This window comes from Pteropus medius, unplaced genomic scaffold (assembly GCF_902729225.1).
Source record: "Pteropus medius unplaced genomic scaffold, Ma_sr-lr_union100, whole genome shotgun sequence".
NCBI lineage: Eukaryota > Metazoa > Chordata > Mammalia > Chiroptera > Pteropodidae > Pteropus > Pteropus medius.
Genome location: NW_024354502.1, coordinates 23,845,046 through 23,862,896, shown reverse-complemented (window position 1 = coordinate 23,862,896; position 17,851 = coordinate 23,845,046). Strand labels below are relative to the sequence as shown.

The following is a 17,851-nucleotide window of genomic DNA, read 5'->3' as shown; positions in this document are numbered from 1 at the left end:
ATGGAAAGAGATTGTAGAATTAACAGGGTGGTCAGGGTAGCTGTTTCTGAGAGGTGAGATTTAATTAGACTCGAAGGAGGTGAGCATGTTAGCTAAGCAGATAACTTCTACAGTAACAGGAGCAAAGGCAGAATGTGTGGGTGCTGATGCCAGTGAGGAAGACATGGTAGGGGGGTGGGGGAGGGTGGAATTTCTCATCTCATTAATCAGTACTCATTTCCAAAGGATCCTTGTCTGCGAACGCCTTGCCAGAGTGCTGTTTCAGGTCAAGGTTGACTTATTTTGGTTAATTTCCTTTCTACTTAAGGACTCACTGATGATTCACTGTTTTTAAGGTATATTCAGTAGTTATATGCCACATTATATAGCTCTTTCACTTGAACAATTTCTCTATGAAGAAATCGAGGCACAGAGAGGCAATAGTTTGTCAATAGTATACAATCAGTAAGTGGTAGCAACAGTTCTGTTGCCATTTCCTTCTGACTCATAATATCAAAAACTCCCACTGGGCTGTTCGAATATATTTCTTGATATAGGAGTCTGGGAGTCCTTAAATAAGAATTCCGATTTTAAATTCTTGAAGGAATTATTTCAATAAAGAAATCAACAAAAGAACTAGAAAGTGAGTAAAAACAAACCAACTCCTTTCTTTTCATAAATTTTATTTTTGAAGTGTCAAACCATGTGACTTCTTTTCAGATCCTGAAACCTATGACATTTCGTGCCCTTTGTCTAATGCAATCACTATATGAATAGTAAATAATTTCAGCAATTACTTCTGTGCACCCACATGCTACCCCGATTGGAAGGAAGCCTTTGGGAGGGGTGGTAGAATGAGGAACTGAAGTAAGGCTCTTTGTTGATAAAATAAAAATAAAATCTTCTTTTGTGTTACTCATAGAGACTTAAGATCGACTTTAAAACATACCCTGAAGCATTTTCAAATTTATAGAATTAAAGGAGTTAAATATACCATATAACATAGTATTTAAAATAATACTTTGTAACCAAAGCTCAGGTCAACTTTCTGTTCACCTAGGGAGAGAGTGAAACTTGTAGGTGGGAACATTCCACCAAATTTTCTCAAAGACTTCAGCCTTTGGCTCAGCCTCTCTCACTACACACCTTCTGCCATCATTCTTAGTGACTCCAACTTCCAATGCTGAATGTCATCACCACTCAGCCCATCCATCAGCATACCTTGGAACTCATCATTCAGAGCTACGCTTCTCTAAACATCTTGATCCATAAAACCACCTTCACTGATCAACACTGAATAACCTTAAATTTATCGAATTTCTTATGGCTCTTGAACCTGCTCCTCTTCTTCCTGACTCCCAGACCCTTGACCCTTTAGTAATCAGCCCTGCCCTATATCATACCTCCATTTAGCCATGATCCATTTCAAGTATGTTCTCAATTAGCCATTCTCCATGGCTTTCCAGTCCCCAGCTTAGGCAATTATTTTCTTTATCAATCAATACCATATAACTCTCATAATTTTTCCATTCATCTCAGGAAAACTCTCTTTCAAATTCTCTATAGCACCCTGTTCAGAAACTTTTTCATGCTTCTCAAACCCCGACCTGACCTCTTTGTCACTTGCACTGAAAGTCTCTTTCTTCGCGCAGTCTTGAGATGTTAGAGCACATCCGTCATGAGCTCTCATGATTTTCTTTTCCCCCACCATTCACAATTTCGCTCAGTTCTCCACCTTCTCTTCTCACAAAGAGGAAATGGGTTCCCCCTCACTTCTAAGGGGGAATCACCCCTGTCTACCAGCACCTTCATCTGTGAATGATCTTCTCTCTTCTATTTCTCTCCTTAAATGAGTCTGCCTTTTGACCTACAAACATACTACAAATAAAAAAATTCTCTAGACTTTTAAATTCCTTTAAATTATTTTTCTGTTTCCCTTCTCTTTCTTGGTGACTCTTATGAGATATATAGTCAATATTTTCTGCTCCTCCCACCCCATCCACTGTTATGACCTCGACTACCTTTCTGGCCTAAACTCCCATGCACCAAAATAACCCTTTCTGAAACCCACAATACACTTTTCCAACCCCTATCTTTTACCTCCCTGTTTTATTCTTCTGGATTGCCTTTCTCCCAGTCATTCTTTGAGGGTCACTCTGTGGAGCTTGCTCAAGACAGCATTTCCGTAAAACCATGCTGTCCTTTACCTAATTCCTAATTTTTAAAAAAAAATTTTACTGACATATAATTGACATACAGTAAAATGCAACCAGTTGATAAATTTTGATTATCATGTATACCTGTGTAACCACCAATCAACCCCCAAACTCACCCCTATCTCCAGAGATAACTTCTATTCTGATCCCCAGAGGTTAGTTTTGCCTATGCTTGAACTTATATATAAATGAAATAACAGAGTTATTTAGCACTACATACTGTTTTTGTAGTTTTTGTAGTTTCTTTAGCACTACATACTGTTTTTGAGATTCATTCATGTTGTCGCGTTTGTCCGTAGTTCTTTTTTATTGCTGAGTGCATTCCATTATATGAATATGCCACAATTTCTTTATCCATTTTTCTGTTAAATATACATTTAGTTTTCTTTTATTTTTTACATTTATGCATAAAGCTACTATGAACATTCTTATTTAGGTTTTTGTGGATATGTGTTTGTTTGTTTGTTTGTTTGTTTGTTTGTTTTTCATGGGGAAACATCTAGGAGAGGATTTGCTGGGTCAGAGGGTAGATGTATGTTTAACTTTGTAAGAAACGGCCATACTGGTTTTCAGCTGACTTTACATTTCCACCAGTCGTGTATGAGAGTTCTAGTTGTTCCACATCTCTTTGTGTTCTTACTTTTATGTCCTCATTCATACTTTTTATTGCCATGTTGCCCTGCATTATTAGAGCATCTTATCTTCACTTGACCAAGACTTCAGCTGTGCCTCAGTCATCTTTGTAAGCCCATAGTCTAGCCTTCCTTAGAGCTGGCTCTCTCTAAATCTGTACAAAACAGAACAAAATGGAACCCAGTGAAGGAGCCAGAGACTCTGGGAATCCTGCGCAGACAGCCCAGTGGCTCAACAAAATCAATGTGATCCAATTCTTCCGGCAGTGTATTATAATACTGCAGCCTAAATGTAGGACTCCAATGGCCATTTGTTACAGTCTTCAGGAAAGGCTTTTTACCAGATTCATAGCGGCAAGTGATACCAATTATTGGATTTCTTTTCCAACATAAAAAATAGCTATTTGCAGCCTTTTGAAGCTGGGTAAATGAGCCATTGATCTTACCTGTAGAACACTGCAGGGTATTTTTGTCCTGTCTTAACTTCCAATATTCTCTGATGGGAGCACACCTCTCCAGCCCAGCTAGTCTAATCATTATTACCTGGGCACACCCTGTTTATATCCTCCTCTGTGCCTTTCTCACAGTATAAGGAAGACTCTTATTTGGAATGCCCTCCCTTTTCCTGTCTTAGAAACTAGGTCTTTAAGATCCTGGCACAAATGCCAACATCTCTATGAAGCTTTCCCAGATGCTTCATCCTTCAGTAACTCTTCTCTCCTAAGAATAATTTTAACTTTCCCAGGATAGGATGACGGCCCCCATCCTAGCTTCCAAGGCTTCTAGAGTAATAGGGGCATCCTAGGGCAGAAGCGAGCTCTCTAAATGACAAGTGGCCGTGTTCCAGAAGGCCAGCTGCTATGCAGAACCTCTCTTTTGACATCCCTTGCTCAAAAAGCCACTCTACTTCTCACCATGTTTCATTGCTTCAGACCATGTTTCATCGCTCAGCAGCCAGTGGAGAGCCTGAGTTGCATTTAAGAGCTCATGGTAAAGCATTCAGTCCTCTGGATGTGTGGGAAGGCACTGAGTAATATGGCTCTGCCTCATGCTGTCAGTACAGGCTGTTCATTTTCCAAGGGAGACATGGAAATAGTTGGCTTAAATTTGGCAAATATCCTGAACAAGACAAGAGAGGGGGCCTAACAACCCTTCAGGTTGTCTTTGCTATGTTCTCTCTCACTCTCTCTCGAAACAAACCAGCACCTTGTCTCTTCCCTTATATGCTCTAGGCAGTTAGTTATCCCAGATGTCTTTCTGAAAGACAGCCTGGAAATAAGGATTGTCTACACTGGACTGCAGAAAACTCCTTCATCTTTAATGCTGGAAAATGAGTGGAGTACATAGGAACGTTACCTTCTCATGCTTCCTTATTTGCCCATTTGCTCATCTCTTTACCTGGTTATGGCACTCCATCTCTCCTCACTTCCTAGTCCCTGCAAAATATGTTTATTCATTAAAAACTATTTAACACCTTTTTAATTTTTAAAAAATTTTTTCACTAGGCGTTATGATAGGAGTTAGAAATCCAGCAATAGTCAAGGTGGACATTGCACTTACTTTTGTAGCTTACATTTCCCAGGAGATACAGATATACAAAGAGGCAACCACAGAGTAGTGTCCTGACCGTCCTTACTAAAAGTACAGGGCGATGTAGGGACACATGGAAGGAGCACTGAGACCAGTCTCAGGAGGTCTGGGTAGGCTTTAAAGAAGAGGTGGCATTTAACTACTAAGAGTTACCCAGAAGCAGTTGAAAGACATGAAGATGGGGCGGGGAGATAGTTCCCACGTGTGTGGGAACACCCAGGAACTGAGAGTGTGGCACAATAAGGAACTGAAAAAAAAATGTTGTATGTTTGGAAAGCAGAATGCAAGACAGTGATGAAAAATGAAGCTGAGAGATGAGCAAGGGCATTATCATAACAGGCCTTTCGTGTAAGTTCTGATAAGCAGTAGGGGCTTCTGGTGGCAAAGGGGAGCCATTCTAAAGCTTAGGTAGGGGAGTGAGATAACTGCTTTTGTGTTTGGAAAGGTCTCTCTGGCAGTAACTTTGATAGCACGGATTGGAAGGGCAAAGCTGGAACAGACAGGAAGAGCAGACATGGGATGATGACGATCTCAGCAAGGGACGTGGCAGGGTGAATGGAGAAGGTGGATTAACCGATGATGTTATGGCCAGGTGATGAGATATGAGAGCTGAGGGAGATGGAAGGGTAAAGGATGAGGCCAGGTTACAGGCGTGGTTTATGGTGATATATTCACAGAAGCGGGGAATGCAGGAGTTTCAGGTTAAGGGGCAGAGGCAAGACGTCCTTCAGGTAGTTTGATATGTGTCTGGACCTCAGAAGAGGACCTGGCTACAGGGGTGTAAGTTATCAGAATTCAGTGGTCATGCTGCCACGAAAATGGGTTACACAGCCTGGAAGAGGAGAACTGACGACACTAAGAGACATATAGACAAGACTGGGAAGGGGCAGCCGGGAGGTGGGGCAAGCCAGGAGAGTGGCGTCACCCCGACCAGTGCCAAGGGAAGTTTTTCAAGGACAGATGGTCAACCAGGTCCAGTGTCCTAGAACGATACTCTATACCCATTGGCTTTTACAACCAGAAAGGTGAGGTTGTCAAGTGTAATTTCAGGGGAATCATGGGGATGTAGTAGATTGAAAACTGAGTGGGAAGTGAGAAAATAAAAATGGCAAGAAAGGAAACTCACTCAGGAGGTTTGTCTCCAAAGGAAAGAGAGAGAGTTGTAGCCGAGAGGAATATAGGGTAAAAGAATGCATTTTTTTTTTTAAGATGGGAGAAACTTAAACAGGGCTTTAATGTATTTTAGAATAAGGTAGGGAAGTAAATAAATGAAGTGTGTAGTGAGAATCCTTTGTAGGAAATACAGCAAATAACAGATGGGAGAATATAGGCACTGTATTTGCTTGATAACAAAAAAATTCTCTGATGGTGGGCTGAATCCCCAGTTTACAAAAGGGTTAGCGAATCCAGTTCCATGTGGTAGAAGCAGGTCCTAGAACAGTCCATTCCCAGCTGGGAGTGGCCTTGGGCAAGTTACCTCATTTCTCCACCTGAAGTAGTTACTTCATTTCTCACACCCACCTCTAGATACTTCTGCAATCTCATAAGACATATAAAGTACATAGAACAGTGCCTGACACACAGTAGGCAAGTGCTTAATAAATGTTAGCTATAATCATCAACTGAAGCTGAGAGTTCCAGGAAAATAACATACTAGTGACTTCTTACTCAGGCTGCTAAAGATACTGAAAAAAAAAAAACATATTCCTGTGCCATTGTTTCTAATTGTTGAAAATCAGACCTGTTCTCTAGAGCTGGGCCCATTCTGTCTGCAGAAACTCTTAATGCTTGCACTGCTCGGCTTCAGCGGGGGCAGCAGGAGTGTCATCATGAAGGCAGTGCACGCACAGCTGAGAATTCCCTTTTGGGTTGCTACACTGTTTGCTTCCAGATCCTTTCCTCTGGTTTTCTAATGAGAGTTCCCCTTTCAGGAGAGGTGCCAAATGCTGGGGATTTCATAATACTCCCAACCCCAGGGACCAGATTCATGTAATTGCAGTGGTGGAGATTTGAATTGGCTTTTGAAGGGGCCCCATACTGTTTGTCTGTCAAATCGTCTGAATGTTAGGAGAGCTGAAGTTATAGGAGATGAAGAATGTGAGAGTTTGTTTCAGAGTAGCTGGCACATGGTCGGTGATCCATAGATGTTGGTTTCCTTTCTGGAAGGTACCAAGACTAGACTGTGTTTTCCTAAGGCAGCATGGCAGGGTGGAAGCCATATGGGATTTGCCCTCAAATTTCGGCTCTACTGGTGAGTAGCTTTATGAACTTGAGCTATTTAAATCTTCTTGAGTTTTTTTTTTCCTCATTAATAAATGAAGCCTGATAATACCCACTGCGCCAGTGTGTTTTAGGAATTAAATGAGACAACATATGTAGAAGTGCCTGGCACACAGTAGGCATTCAGTGTTTCTTCTTCTCCTTTCTCTGTGCCCCTGTTCTTGCTACTAGGTAACCATGTTCACTCTCACAGATCTGATTTTATTTCTTCACATCAAGTCAATAAATCAAGTAGCTAGTCACACTTCTCCTTGATGCATTAAATTCACTGCATGAAAGTTACACCACCACCTAGACTCTCCTCTGCCTTGTTAGACACCGCAGATCTTTGTGTGGCTGCAATAGAGATATTCTTGCCAGTTGTCAGTACTGAAATGATGTACTCCTTTATTCTTCAGTGAAATGTGTGTAGGCATTTTCTTTTCCCTGGTTGAACATTTGCCGTCTCTCCTTCAAAAACAATGCCCTCATCTTGTTTCCTCCCTCTGACCTGCCTCTTCTCCTCCCTCCAGCCCCCTAAACACCATCTTGTTTCCCTGTATTGTTTGCTTAATGGGCAATTTAATGAGTGTAGCATTTCCATTTTGAAATGCACAGAGCTCAAGACGAAAATTGGATTTCTTCCTGGACAGTTTCCATCCCCCATCCTTGTTTACGGCTTTCTCCCTCTTTTCTATTCTGCAACACAACTGAAATTTGCTGAACCCGAAAGGAGAGGAAGGAGTTATGAAAGGAGAGGCAATCTGCTTTCTCATTGTTTCAGGAAGAGCTTATTAGTGACCTGCTCACTAGAAGAGACCAAGTGCTCTAAAGATACTCTGAGTGTGTCTTCTGTTTCCACAAAGCCCAAGGCCCTGAGCATACAATGCATGACAGAATCTAATTACCAGGATAATTATTGTTACCTGCACTGTCCAACTGTTGTGTTTTGTAATCAAAAGCTATATTGGCAGGTGCGAGTTTGAGCCTGCTAATAACTCAGAGAAGCTGTTGAAGGCTTTCGACCTGAAGCAATTTTACTCTAGCTAGTGGACGTGTGTTGCTCAGATCTTATGTTATCAGAATGTTTGGGGATAGGGAGACTATACCAGAGCACTCCAACAGACACACAGACATCAGTCACCCAGTAGAAATATCCTCAGCTGACTCAGGTACTCGTGTTTCTGAAACTGGATTTCATAGCAATTTCAAAAAACTCTGTGCCATTTTTGAATTTGTTCTCTTTAAATCATTGATCAGTACCTGACTTCCACAGCTTTCATTTGGCATTCAATGAGGAGAAATCGATCTTCTCTGGAACGGCCAAGCTGTATACATTTGGTGAGTGCAGTGTGTGCTGAGTATTAGTGGGTGTTCATACCCCTCGCCACCTGCTTCATACTTATTCGGCACAGAGCTACAGATTGGCTCTCTGTTCCCCATTTCAACCAGCTCAGTTAACTTATACCTTTACCTCTCTGCCATAGCTTGCTAAGGAAATGGAGTTTCCACTTGAAAAAACAGATTTACTAAAAATTAAGCAACATGGTGAAAATTGGCTTTTAAAATGCTTAAAGAAACTCTAAGTGGAAAATAAGGAAGACATTGCCAAAGAGAAAGAGGAATTAGATAGTAAAGACAAGGACAACTAAAAGGAGACAGTTAAAGTAGGTGAGGTTAACAGGAAATAAATTGGAAAGAGAGAAAAGGTCAAGGAAGGGGCAGAAGGGAAAAAAGACAGGAAAAGAAATGATACAGATGTGAGTACTGCACTCAATGAATGAAATAGAAAAGGCGAAGGCCAAAGTAAGAATGATGGATTAAAAATCAGAAGACATCTAGAGCTCGAGAATTGCAGGTTATAGGTGGCCTGGGATGGTGTGGAGAGGGTCTAGCTCTGAGCCTAATGAAATTAGGTATCTGAATTCCTTAGGACAGCCTGACAGTCAGGGAGACTGTCCCTGCATATCCTAAGTAAGACTCTAAAATGAGAGCCAGCCAGACACATTACTGGGTCTGGCCAGCCTATAGTGGCAACAGATTCACTGATGCATATTTAAAGTGAACTTTCTAACCAAGGTCTTAAATAAACAGTCACCAGATGTAACTGAAAATTAGAATAAGGCTTTCCATGGTGAGTGTTTCTATAGGAAAAGTCTGAAAACTCTGCATGTTGCTTTTTCCAAAAGTTTTTAGTCATTTGCGGTATTTAACCTTGGCTTGTGTGTTAGCAACTGTTGCATTGCTGGACTGTGCGAATCCTTCTAGTATTTACTTTTAACATCCTGCAGGGCAGGGAGAGTGGCCAACACCTGTGGTGGAAGTGAAACCCCTTGGCAGGAACATTAACTCTATTAGTAACAGAAGAAACTTTGAGGGGCTTGGGCTCTAGTGGGACCACTAGAAACACCTTTCCCCAAAGCTTGGAGACCCAAAGCAGCCTTCTCATCCAGCCAAATTTGGAAAGCCAGAGTTGTCAGAGGAAGGTAGAGATTGTGGGAAGCCTAAGAGAAATCTCGGGAAGGTGTCCATTGGCCCACGGCCTGAGATCCAGAGTCTGGAAATTTGGCACCACCTCCTGGGCTTGCTTTGGACTCTCTGCTGGCCTGGATGCTCTGTTGAGTCTAGGAATTGATAATCACCACTAACTTGTAGAGAGTTTTCCATGTTGAACAGATGCCTTTTGTTACAGTTGGAGCTAAAAGCCCTTGTTGACGTGTTTCTTAAGTTAAGTGATAGATTACATTATTACTACCAATGAGTGGAAAATGTAACAGTAATAATCCAGACTGATTTATATTTTTCAATGAGCTGTCCTTTCATATATACACTTTGATATTTTACTATAGTTAGACTTGGTTTTCTACAAGATCGTAAGGCCCTACCATGCTCAAGTGTCGCTGAGAAGTTGGACAGCCCTCTTGTTCTTTTCCCCAGTCTCCAGTCCACTTTCTAGATGAGGGTTATTACCTCCAGGTATGCAGAGTTATGGTCAGTGGTCAATACATTCAACGCATATTTTTCATCACTCAGGATGAACCAGCTTATTACAGTTTGCCTGGGCCTTTTCTGGTTTGGACTATGAAAGTACCGCATTTCAGGAAACCACTGAGTCTCAGGCAAACCAGGACAATTGGTCACCCTGTCATCTACCATGTTCTGATAGAACTCTAATAGACCCTAGAAACAGGATGATTCCTACCCACTCATTTTAAAGTGCTAGTTAAAACTAAGGAGTCTTCTTTATCAGTTTATTTTCTTTCTGATGCACACATTCTCTGGATTAGAGGAGATAATTAAGTACTATAATTGAAGATGTAATTGTCAGACTGCATTAAAAAATAAAATTAAACAAAATGTAGTACAATATGCCAATAAGAATTTTTAATCCAGATTGGGATTTGAAAATTATATAGTCAAAACATAAAGTGAATAAAAATTATTATTCTGTTTTTGGATACTATTTATATCCTGTATTCTAGATACTATTTGGTACATCAAAGAGATCATTTATAAAATGGTAGCATTTCAGGAAGTTTAAAGAACGAAATACAATGACATACCATCATTCTATCTAGTTATACCTTTTTTTCTGGCAAGTGTTCACAGTAATGTGAAGAGATAGACAACCAGCCTGGAAGCCAACAGATGGCGGTTCTAGTCCTGGCTCAGTCACTAACAGGCTGCGAACCCCAGACAAGTCATTCAGCCTCCCCATGCCCCAGCATTTTCTCATCTGAAAATGAAAGTGTAGGTAAGAATTTCCTATGGGACGATTAGCAGAGGAGAAATATTAGAAGTGAGGAGACTCATGCTGCAGTCTTCACACTTCATTTACAACCATGTGGCCTTGGACAAGTGAGTTAACCTCTCACTTTCCTCATATGTAGAATGGAAAGTCATTGAGAGAGAGGGAGAGAAAGTCATTATAACCAGCCATACTCATTGATTTACATCTACACACTATGATTGCTTTCATGCTACAACAGCAGAGTTGAATACTTGTGTTGCAGCAGAAACTGTATGGCCCACCGTATCTAAAATATTTAGTCTCTAGCCCTTTACAAAATATTTCAGTGACCATGACCATCCGGAAAGGTTGCAAGATTGGTTAGGATTTTCTTAGGTTCTGTGTCCCTGTGCGATCTCAAGAAATTATTTACTCTCTCTGGTCCTCTTGTCCTTATGTTTTAATAAGAGGGTAATACAAATCCAGCCTCTATTTTCTCACAGAAATGGTAAGATCCATAAGAAAACAAAAGAATTGATTTTTTCTGAAGGGAAGATGATTTAAATTCAAAGTATTGTTCATAAGGTAGACACTGTGATATGACTGAGAAATGATAACTGATATGTTAGTATTCTGTGAAATTCTTGCATGTACATCAGTACGGGATTACTTACATCAGAGACAGCATATAGACCCCTGTACCATGGCACTACATCGACAGCTAAAGTAATGCACCAGAATCTGATTTAATCATAGTATACAGTCAGGGGAGTGAGTTTTAATTTCTTCTTTATCCTTTTATCTTCTGAAGACTATCATTAAACATTTACTAGACATGAACTTTAGATCATGCTAACATCTCTGCTGGGGTCACCTGACAGCAGGCCATGTAAACCCAGGAGCATGAGGGAGGATAACTCCCAAGACAGAAGAACAGTGGTAACACATGGACTGATTTGCAGAGCAAATACCAGAGATATTTGTGTATGTTAAAACTTTAGTTCTTATTTAATTCTTGGATGCATGACTGATATCCAGGCTGGTTAAGCACATACACAAGTGATTAACAAACCTTCGCCTAACACACCTAAATATTGGGACCTCCCGTTTCCCAAGAACTCCCTCAAAGCTCCAGGAAGGATCTCCCTAAAGGAGCAGCAATTTTATATTTGAAAGCAGCCATCTAAGGAGGCCAAGGCTGGTCTTTGAAAGTAACATTGGCTCAGGTGTAGCCCATTTACAGACCCTATGTACAAAACTCCAGATACATGGCATAGATGAATGAGTGAGCAATCATTTGCTCTATGAATGGAGTCTTCATTTTACAAGGAGATTCACTGCTGTGGTCTTAATTCACTGATCTATTGCCACTAGTGCAATAGATCTAATACAATAGTCTAATACAATCTCATTGTTAGACATGTAGCATACATATGCTTTTTATTGCTAATCTGGATGGAAAGATGAAAAGTAGGGTGCACTTATATAATCCCCTTAGATCTTAAGATGTGGCTTTTGTCAATGTCTTTTGTTCTCAAGATTGGAGCCTAATGTTACCTGTTACTTAGGATTGACTGGGAGAGATGTTATATTAAAGACAAGTTCTTTAATATAACAACAATGAAACAGTATTATGTGATTTTGTTGACTAACTCACTGATTATCTACATGAGATTTCAAAAATGAAGCATCAGTTATATAGGAATAAGCTAACTGGCCGTCTGATGATGAGTCGTAATAGTTTAACAGTAGCCAAATTGAGCATTATCATATACCAAGAGTATTCTAACTCATTAAGTCATTGAAGCTCAAACAAACCTAAAAGCTAGGTACAATTATGATCAGTCCTATATTTTAAATGGGAAAATTAGGGCAGAAAGGAGTAAAATATCCTTCCCCATGTCACAAGCTAATGCATGCAGAGTCAGAATTTAAACTCAGTGAAGCTGGCTCTATAATTTGTGCTATTAACCACTGTGCTATATTGATAAGTAAAACAACTATCAGGTGCTGAAATGTAGGAGCAACTAATAAGAATATTTGCTTCAGACCATAAGAGATAAACTGGTATTGGACTTGTCTTTTTCCATTAAAAAAATAGAAAATTAAACAAAATAGAACAACTAATTCATCTATTCGACAACAGGAAGGTGAGGACTGTGATCCCTGAGGTAAATAAAACAAAAGATGACCCCTATATTGCCCCTGTTTTTTTGCCTGGAGGCACATTTTGAGCTATGGAATAGGGAGGGGAAACCCAAGCATAGCACAGTCATCTCGCTCAGTTGTAGAGATGGAGACAAGAGTTTAGGGAGTCTGAGGCAGCTATGTTTTGTAGGACAAAGTAACAGGAGAGAGCTACACAGAAAAAGAGCTCCAGACATCTGCGTAAGGGTCTCCTCAAGTCTTTGCTGCATACTAAGCTGAGCATGTATAGGGTAAAATTCCACAAGACTCGGCAAAGAACTATGAGGTAGCTGGATGCTAAACAATTCCCAGAGTCCACAGGGCTAGGAAAATTTTGAATTCTGATTAGCCAAAATGGAACAATCTTGTTGAATATGTGGTGCATTCAATCAGAACCACAGAAGGGCCTCACTTTAATCATTGGGCTAAACTAGACAACTCTAAACTCACCTGAGCAAAACTTAGAAACAAGCCTTGAAAGGATCAAGCACATCTCTAACTGTAAAAACAATATTCAACATTCTTTAAGGAAGACAAGAAAATCTAGACAGTGATATAAAATTTACAAGGCCTACCATCCAATCACAAATTTACTGGACATGTGAAGAAGCAAGAAAATGTGATCTGTGACAAGGAGAATATTCAGTCAAGAGAAATAGGCCCAAGAATGTTAGTGATGATAAAATTGACAGATAAGAAATATAAACACCTATTATAGATAAAGTCAAGGATTTAGAGGAAATCAAAAATGTAATGAGAAGGGAAATGAAATTCTAAAACTAAACAATACAATATATGAAATAAAAAGTTCACCAAACAGCTAAATAGCAGATTAGATATTCTCAAATAAGAAAAAATGGTGAATTTGAAAACATAGTGATAGAAGCAATCTAAACTTAAGATAGAGAAAAAAAAAAAAGACTGATAAAACTGAACAATATCTCGGTGACTATTGGACAATATCAAGTAAAATAATATATGTAGAAACAATATATGTATAAAATAATATATGTATAAAGTCCCAGAAAATGGCAGAAGAAAACAACTAAAGAATTAATGGCTAAAGTTTTCCAAAACGCAATAACTACAAACTCACATATCCTAGAAGCTTAGTAAAACCCAAGCAGGATAAATAACAAGAAAATCATTATAATCAACTTGCTGAAAACCAGCAATAAAATTTTTTTTTAAATTTTCTGAGAGAAGAAATATATTACATAAAAGGGGAAATAATAAGAATAATCATTGATTGGGGGGGATAAATTTTATTTCTCAGGGAAGACAATGGGTGACATCTTTAAAGTGTTCAAACAAAAACCTGCCGACCTAGAATTCTATAATTAGAAAAAATGTCCTTCAAAAATGAAGATGAAATTAATAAATTTTTAGAAAAAAATTGCTTAGCAAATTCTTTTCCAGAAGACATGTGCTACAAGAAATGTTAAAGGAAGTTTATCAATCTGAAATAAAATGATGCCAGATGGAAATTCAGATCTGCACAGAAGAGCATGTAAATTGATAAATATATGAGTAAATAGAAAAGGGTTTCTTTTTGTTTTAAAAATATCTTTAAGAAGCGATGGTACATATATACAATGGAATATTACTCAGCCATAAGAAGAGATGAAATACTGCCATTTGCGACAACATGGATGAACCTCGAGATAATCATGCTAAGCGAAATAAACCAGACAGAAAAGTTGAAAATCACATGATATCACTCATATGTGGGATAAAAATCTAAAAGCAACAAAGAACAAGACAAACAGAGACTCATGGAAATAGACAATAGACTAGTGGTTACCAGAGCGTAGAGGGGAGAGGAAGGGGGGAGATAGATAGGGTAAAGGGAGTCAAATATGTGGTGATAGAAAGAAATCGAACTATGGGAGGTGAACAAGCAATGTAAATATATATATGCCTTACTGTTAAAGTGTATAGCTGAAACTTATTGGATTTTGTTAACCAATGTCACCATAAAAAAATTAATTTAAAAAAAGGTAAAAATATCTTTAAAAGGTAATTGACTATTTAAAGCAAAAATAAGAATGATATGTGTGGGGTTTATAAATATGAGGAAATAAAATATATGAAAGCAATAGCACAAAGGACAGGAAAGAAGAAATGTAGGTATACTGTTATAAGATTCTTAAATATATGAAGTAATATCTGAATGAATACTGTAATAACTTACAAATGTGTATTGTAAATGCTAGAGCAGCCATTAAATAGAAAAAAGAAGTATAATAAGGCATAGAGGAGATAAAGTGGACTTTTTAAAAAACTCAATTGTATAAGAAGGAAAGAAAAGAGAAACAGAACAAAGAATAAATGAGGGTCTATGGCCATGCCACCCTGAACAAGCCTGATCCCATCTGATCTCGGAAGCTAAGCAGGGTCGGGCCTGGTTAGTATTTGGATGGGAGACCACCTAGGAAGACCAGGTGCTATAGGTGTAAAAAATAAAAAATAAGGAATTGTAAGCTGACAAGGTCCTTGCAATCTATGAGGTCAATCAAGAGTTGCCTCACCTAAAAAGAAAAGAAAAGAAAGAATAAATGAAGCAAATATAAGACGAATAGCAAGATGGTAGACTGAAACTTAAGCATCTCAATAGTTACATTACGTAAAAATGGACTAAACCCTTCGTTAAAAGACAGAGATTGTCAAACTGAATAAAAAAGCAAAACTCAATTACATGTTGTTTGTAAAAACACACTTTAAACATAAAGACAAAAATAGGTTAGAAGTGAATTAATGGATAAAAGATATACAGCAAATTATGAACATGTGAAGACTACAATAACTATACTACCTATAAAAATGGTATCGAAATAAAGAATATTATTATAGAAGAATAGGAATATTTTATAATGATAAACTAGTCTATTCATCAGTAAGACATAGAAATCTTAAAGGTGAATGCATTCAATTACAGAGTTTCAAAAATACATGAAGGAAAAAATTGACAGAATTGAAAGAATAGACAAATTCATAGTTGTGGTTGAAGATGTTAACCGTCATTTCCAGTAATTGGTAAAACAAACAAATAGAAAGTCAATATTGATATGGAAGACTCAAACAACACTATCAACCAACTTGATCAAACTGATACTATAGAATACTGCATTCAACAATAGAGGGCACATTCTTTTTTTAAGCGCACATGGAGCTTTCACCATGATAGCATGTGCTTGGTGATAAAAACAGTAGTATCAATGAACTTAAAAGGATTGAAATCATATGAAGGATGTTCACTGACCACTGTGGAATTAAATAAATCAGAAGCAGTAAGATATCTAGAAAACTCCCAGATATATGAAAATTAAACAGCACACATAGATCAAAGAAGAATTCACAAGAAAATTTGAAATTATTTTGAATCTTCTTATAATAAAATTACAACATATCAAAATGTATGGGATGAAGCTAAAATAGTATTTAGATGAAAATTTAGAGTTTTGAATTCTTGTATTATAAAATAAGAAAGTTCTAAAATCAAATATGTAGCTTCCACATTAAGAAGCTAAAAAAAAGGAATAAATTAATCGAGTAAGTAGAAGGAAGGAAATAAGAAAGAGTAGAAATCAATGAGATAGAAAACAACAAACAATAGAGAAAATAAATGAATTTTAAAACTGGCATTATGAAAAAAAAATCTATAAAATTGATAAACTTCTAGCAGATTGATTAAGAAAAAAAGACATGATGCAAATAGCCAATATCAGGAGTAGGGCACATCACTACAGATCATGTCATTGAAAGGATAATAAGGGACTATTAAGAACACACATAGGCCAATAAATTTGACAATTAGATGACATGGACAAATTCCTTAAAAGACACAAATTACCAACATTGATATAAGAAGAAGTTAAAAGACCTAAATAGCTCTATAAATTAAATAAATGGAATTCATAAATTCAAACCTTACTCAATGTAAACCCCAAGCCTGGGTGGTTCCCTAGTTAATTTTATCAAACATTTAAGGGATAAATAATATAAATATTATACAAACTTTAAAAAAGCAGATGAGGGAAATATTCCCAGTTTATTTTATGAGACCATCTAACACTGAAACCAAAACCAGACAAAGATATAAGAAAACTAAAAATCAATAACCTGTCCCGAGCATAGATAAAAATATTTTAACAGAATATCAGCAAATTTAATTCAGCAATATATAAAAAGCATAATATATACTATGTATAAGTGGTATTTATCTTAGAATTTAAGGTTGGTTTAATATTTAAAAATCCATCAATACAATTTACTACATTAACAGAATAAAAGAGAAAAATATAATAATTTCAGGAGATACACAAAAAGCAATGAACAAAATTCCACACCCATTCATGATAAAAATAAAATAAAAAGCTCTTGGAAAATTAAGAATAGTAGGGAGCTTCCTCGATCTGGTGAAAAGTAGCTGTGAAAAACCTGCAGCCAGCATAACACTTAATGATGAGAGTGAATGCTCTCCTCCTAAGAAGGGGAATAAAGCAAGGAATCCCTTCTTCACTACTCCTAATGAACATTATGCTGCAGGTTCCACATACTACAATTAGGCAAGAAAAAGAAATTAAAAGTTACAGATTAGAAAGGAACAATAAAATTATCATTACGAATAAATAACATGATTTGTATAAACAGAAAATCCTAAGAAGACGACAAAAACATGCTGCTAGGAGTAATAAGTAAATTCAACAAGGTTCAATATACAAAAATCAATTATGTTTCTATGTACTAACAACAATTAGAAAAAAATTAAAAACAGCAACAAAGAACATGAAATACTCAGAAATAAATTTAACAAAATACATGTAAAATACATATGCCGAAAATTACAAAACATTTAATAGAGACTTTAAAGGAGACCCAGATAAATGGAAAGATATATCATTTTATTCACAAACGGTTTTGTGAATAAAAAACTCAATATTGTTAAGATGTTAATTCTTCCCCAAAGCGGTTACTTTAGCAGCACATATGCTAAAATTCTCCTTCGAAAAGATACATACTGTCTATGCAATTGCAATAAAAAAAAAAGTCCAAGAAACTTTATTGTACAAAATAATAAGCTGATTCTAAAATCTATGTGGAAACTCAATGGGCCTAGAATATTCAGAACAACTTTGAAAAAGAAGAAAAAAGTTGGAGGACTTACTCTGATTTTTAAAAATCTTATCATTGATCAAAGCAATCTAGTATAGACAGTCAGTGGGGCAGAGTAGAGAATCAAAAGTAGATCTATATAT

The 17,851-nt window shown here is 37.5% G+C and overlaps 1 protein-coding gene and 1 non-coding gene across 3 annotated transcripts in view; both read left to right on the top strand.

Moving 5' to 3' along the window:
• CPQ (carboxypeptidase Q) overlaps nt 1–17,851 on the top strand; it is a 432,637-nt gene that overhangs the window by 397,755 nt on the left and 17,031 nt on the right. The window lies entirely within an intron of this gene.
• On the top strand, nt 14,931–15,049 carry LOC120595789 (5S ribosomal RNA). Its single transcript, XR_005651018.1, has one exon. It is a non-coding gene; the product is annotated as a 5S ribosomal RNA (ribosomal RNA).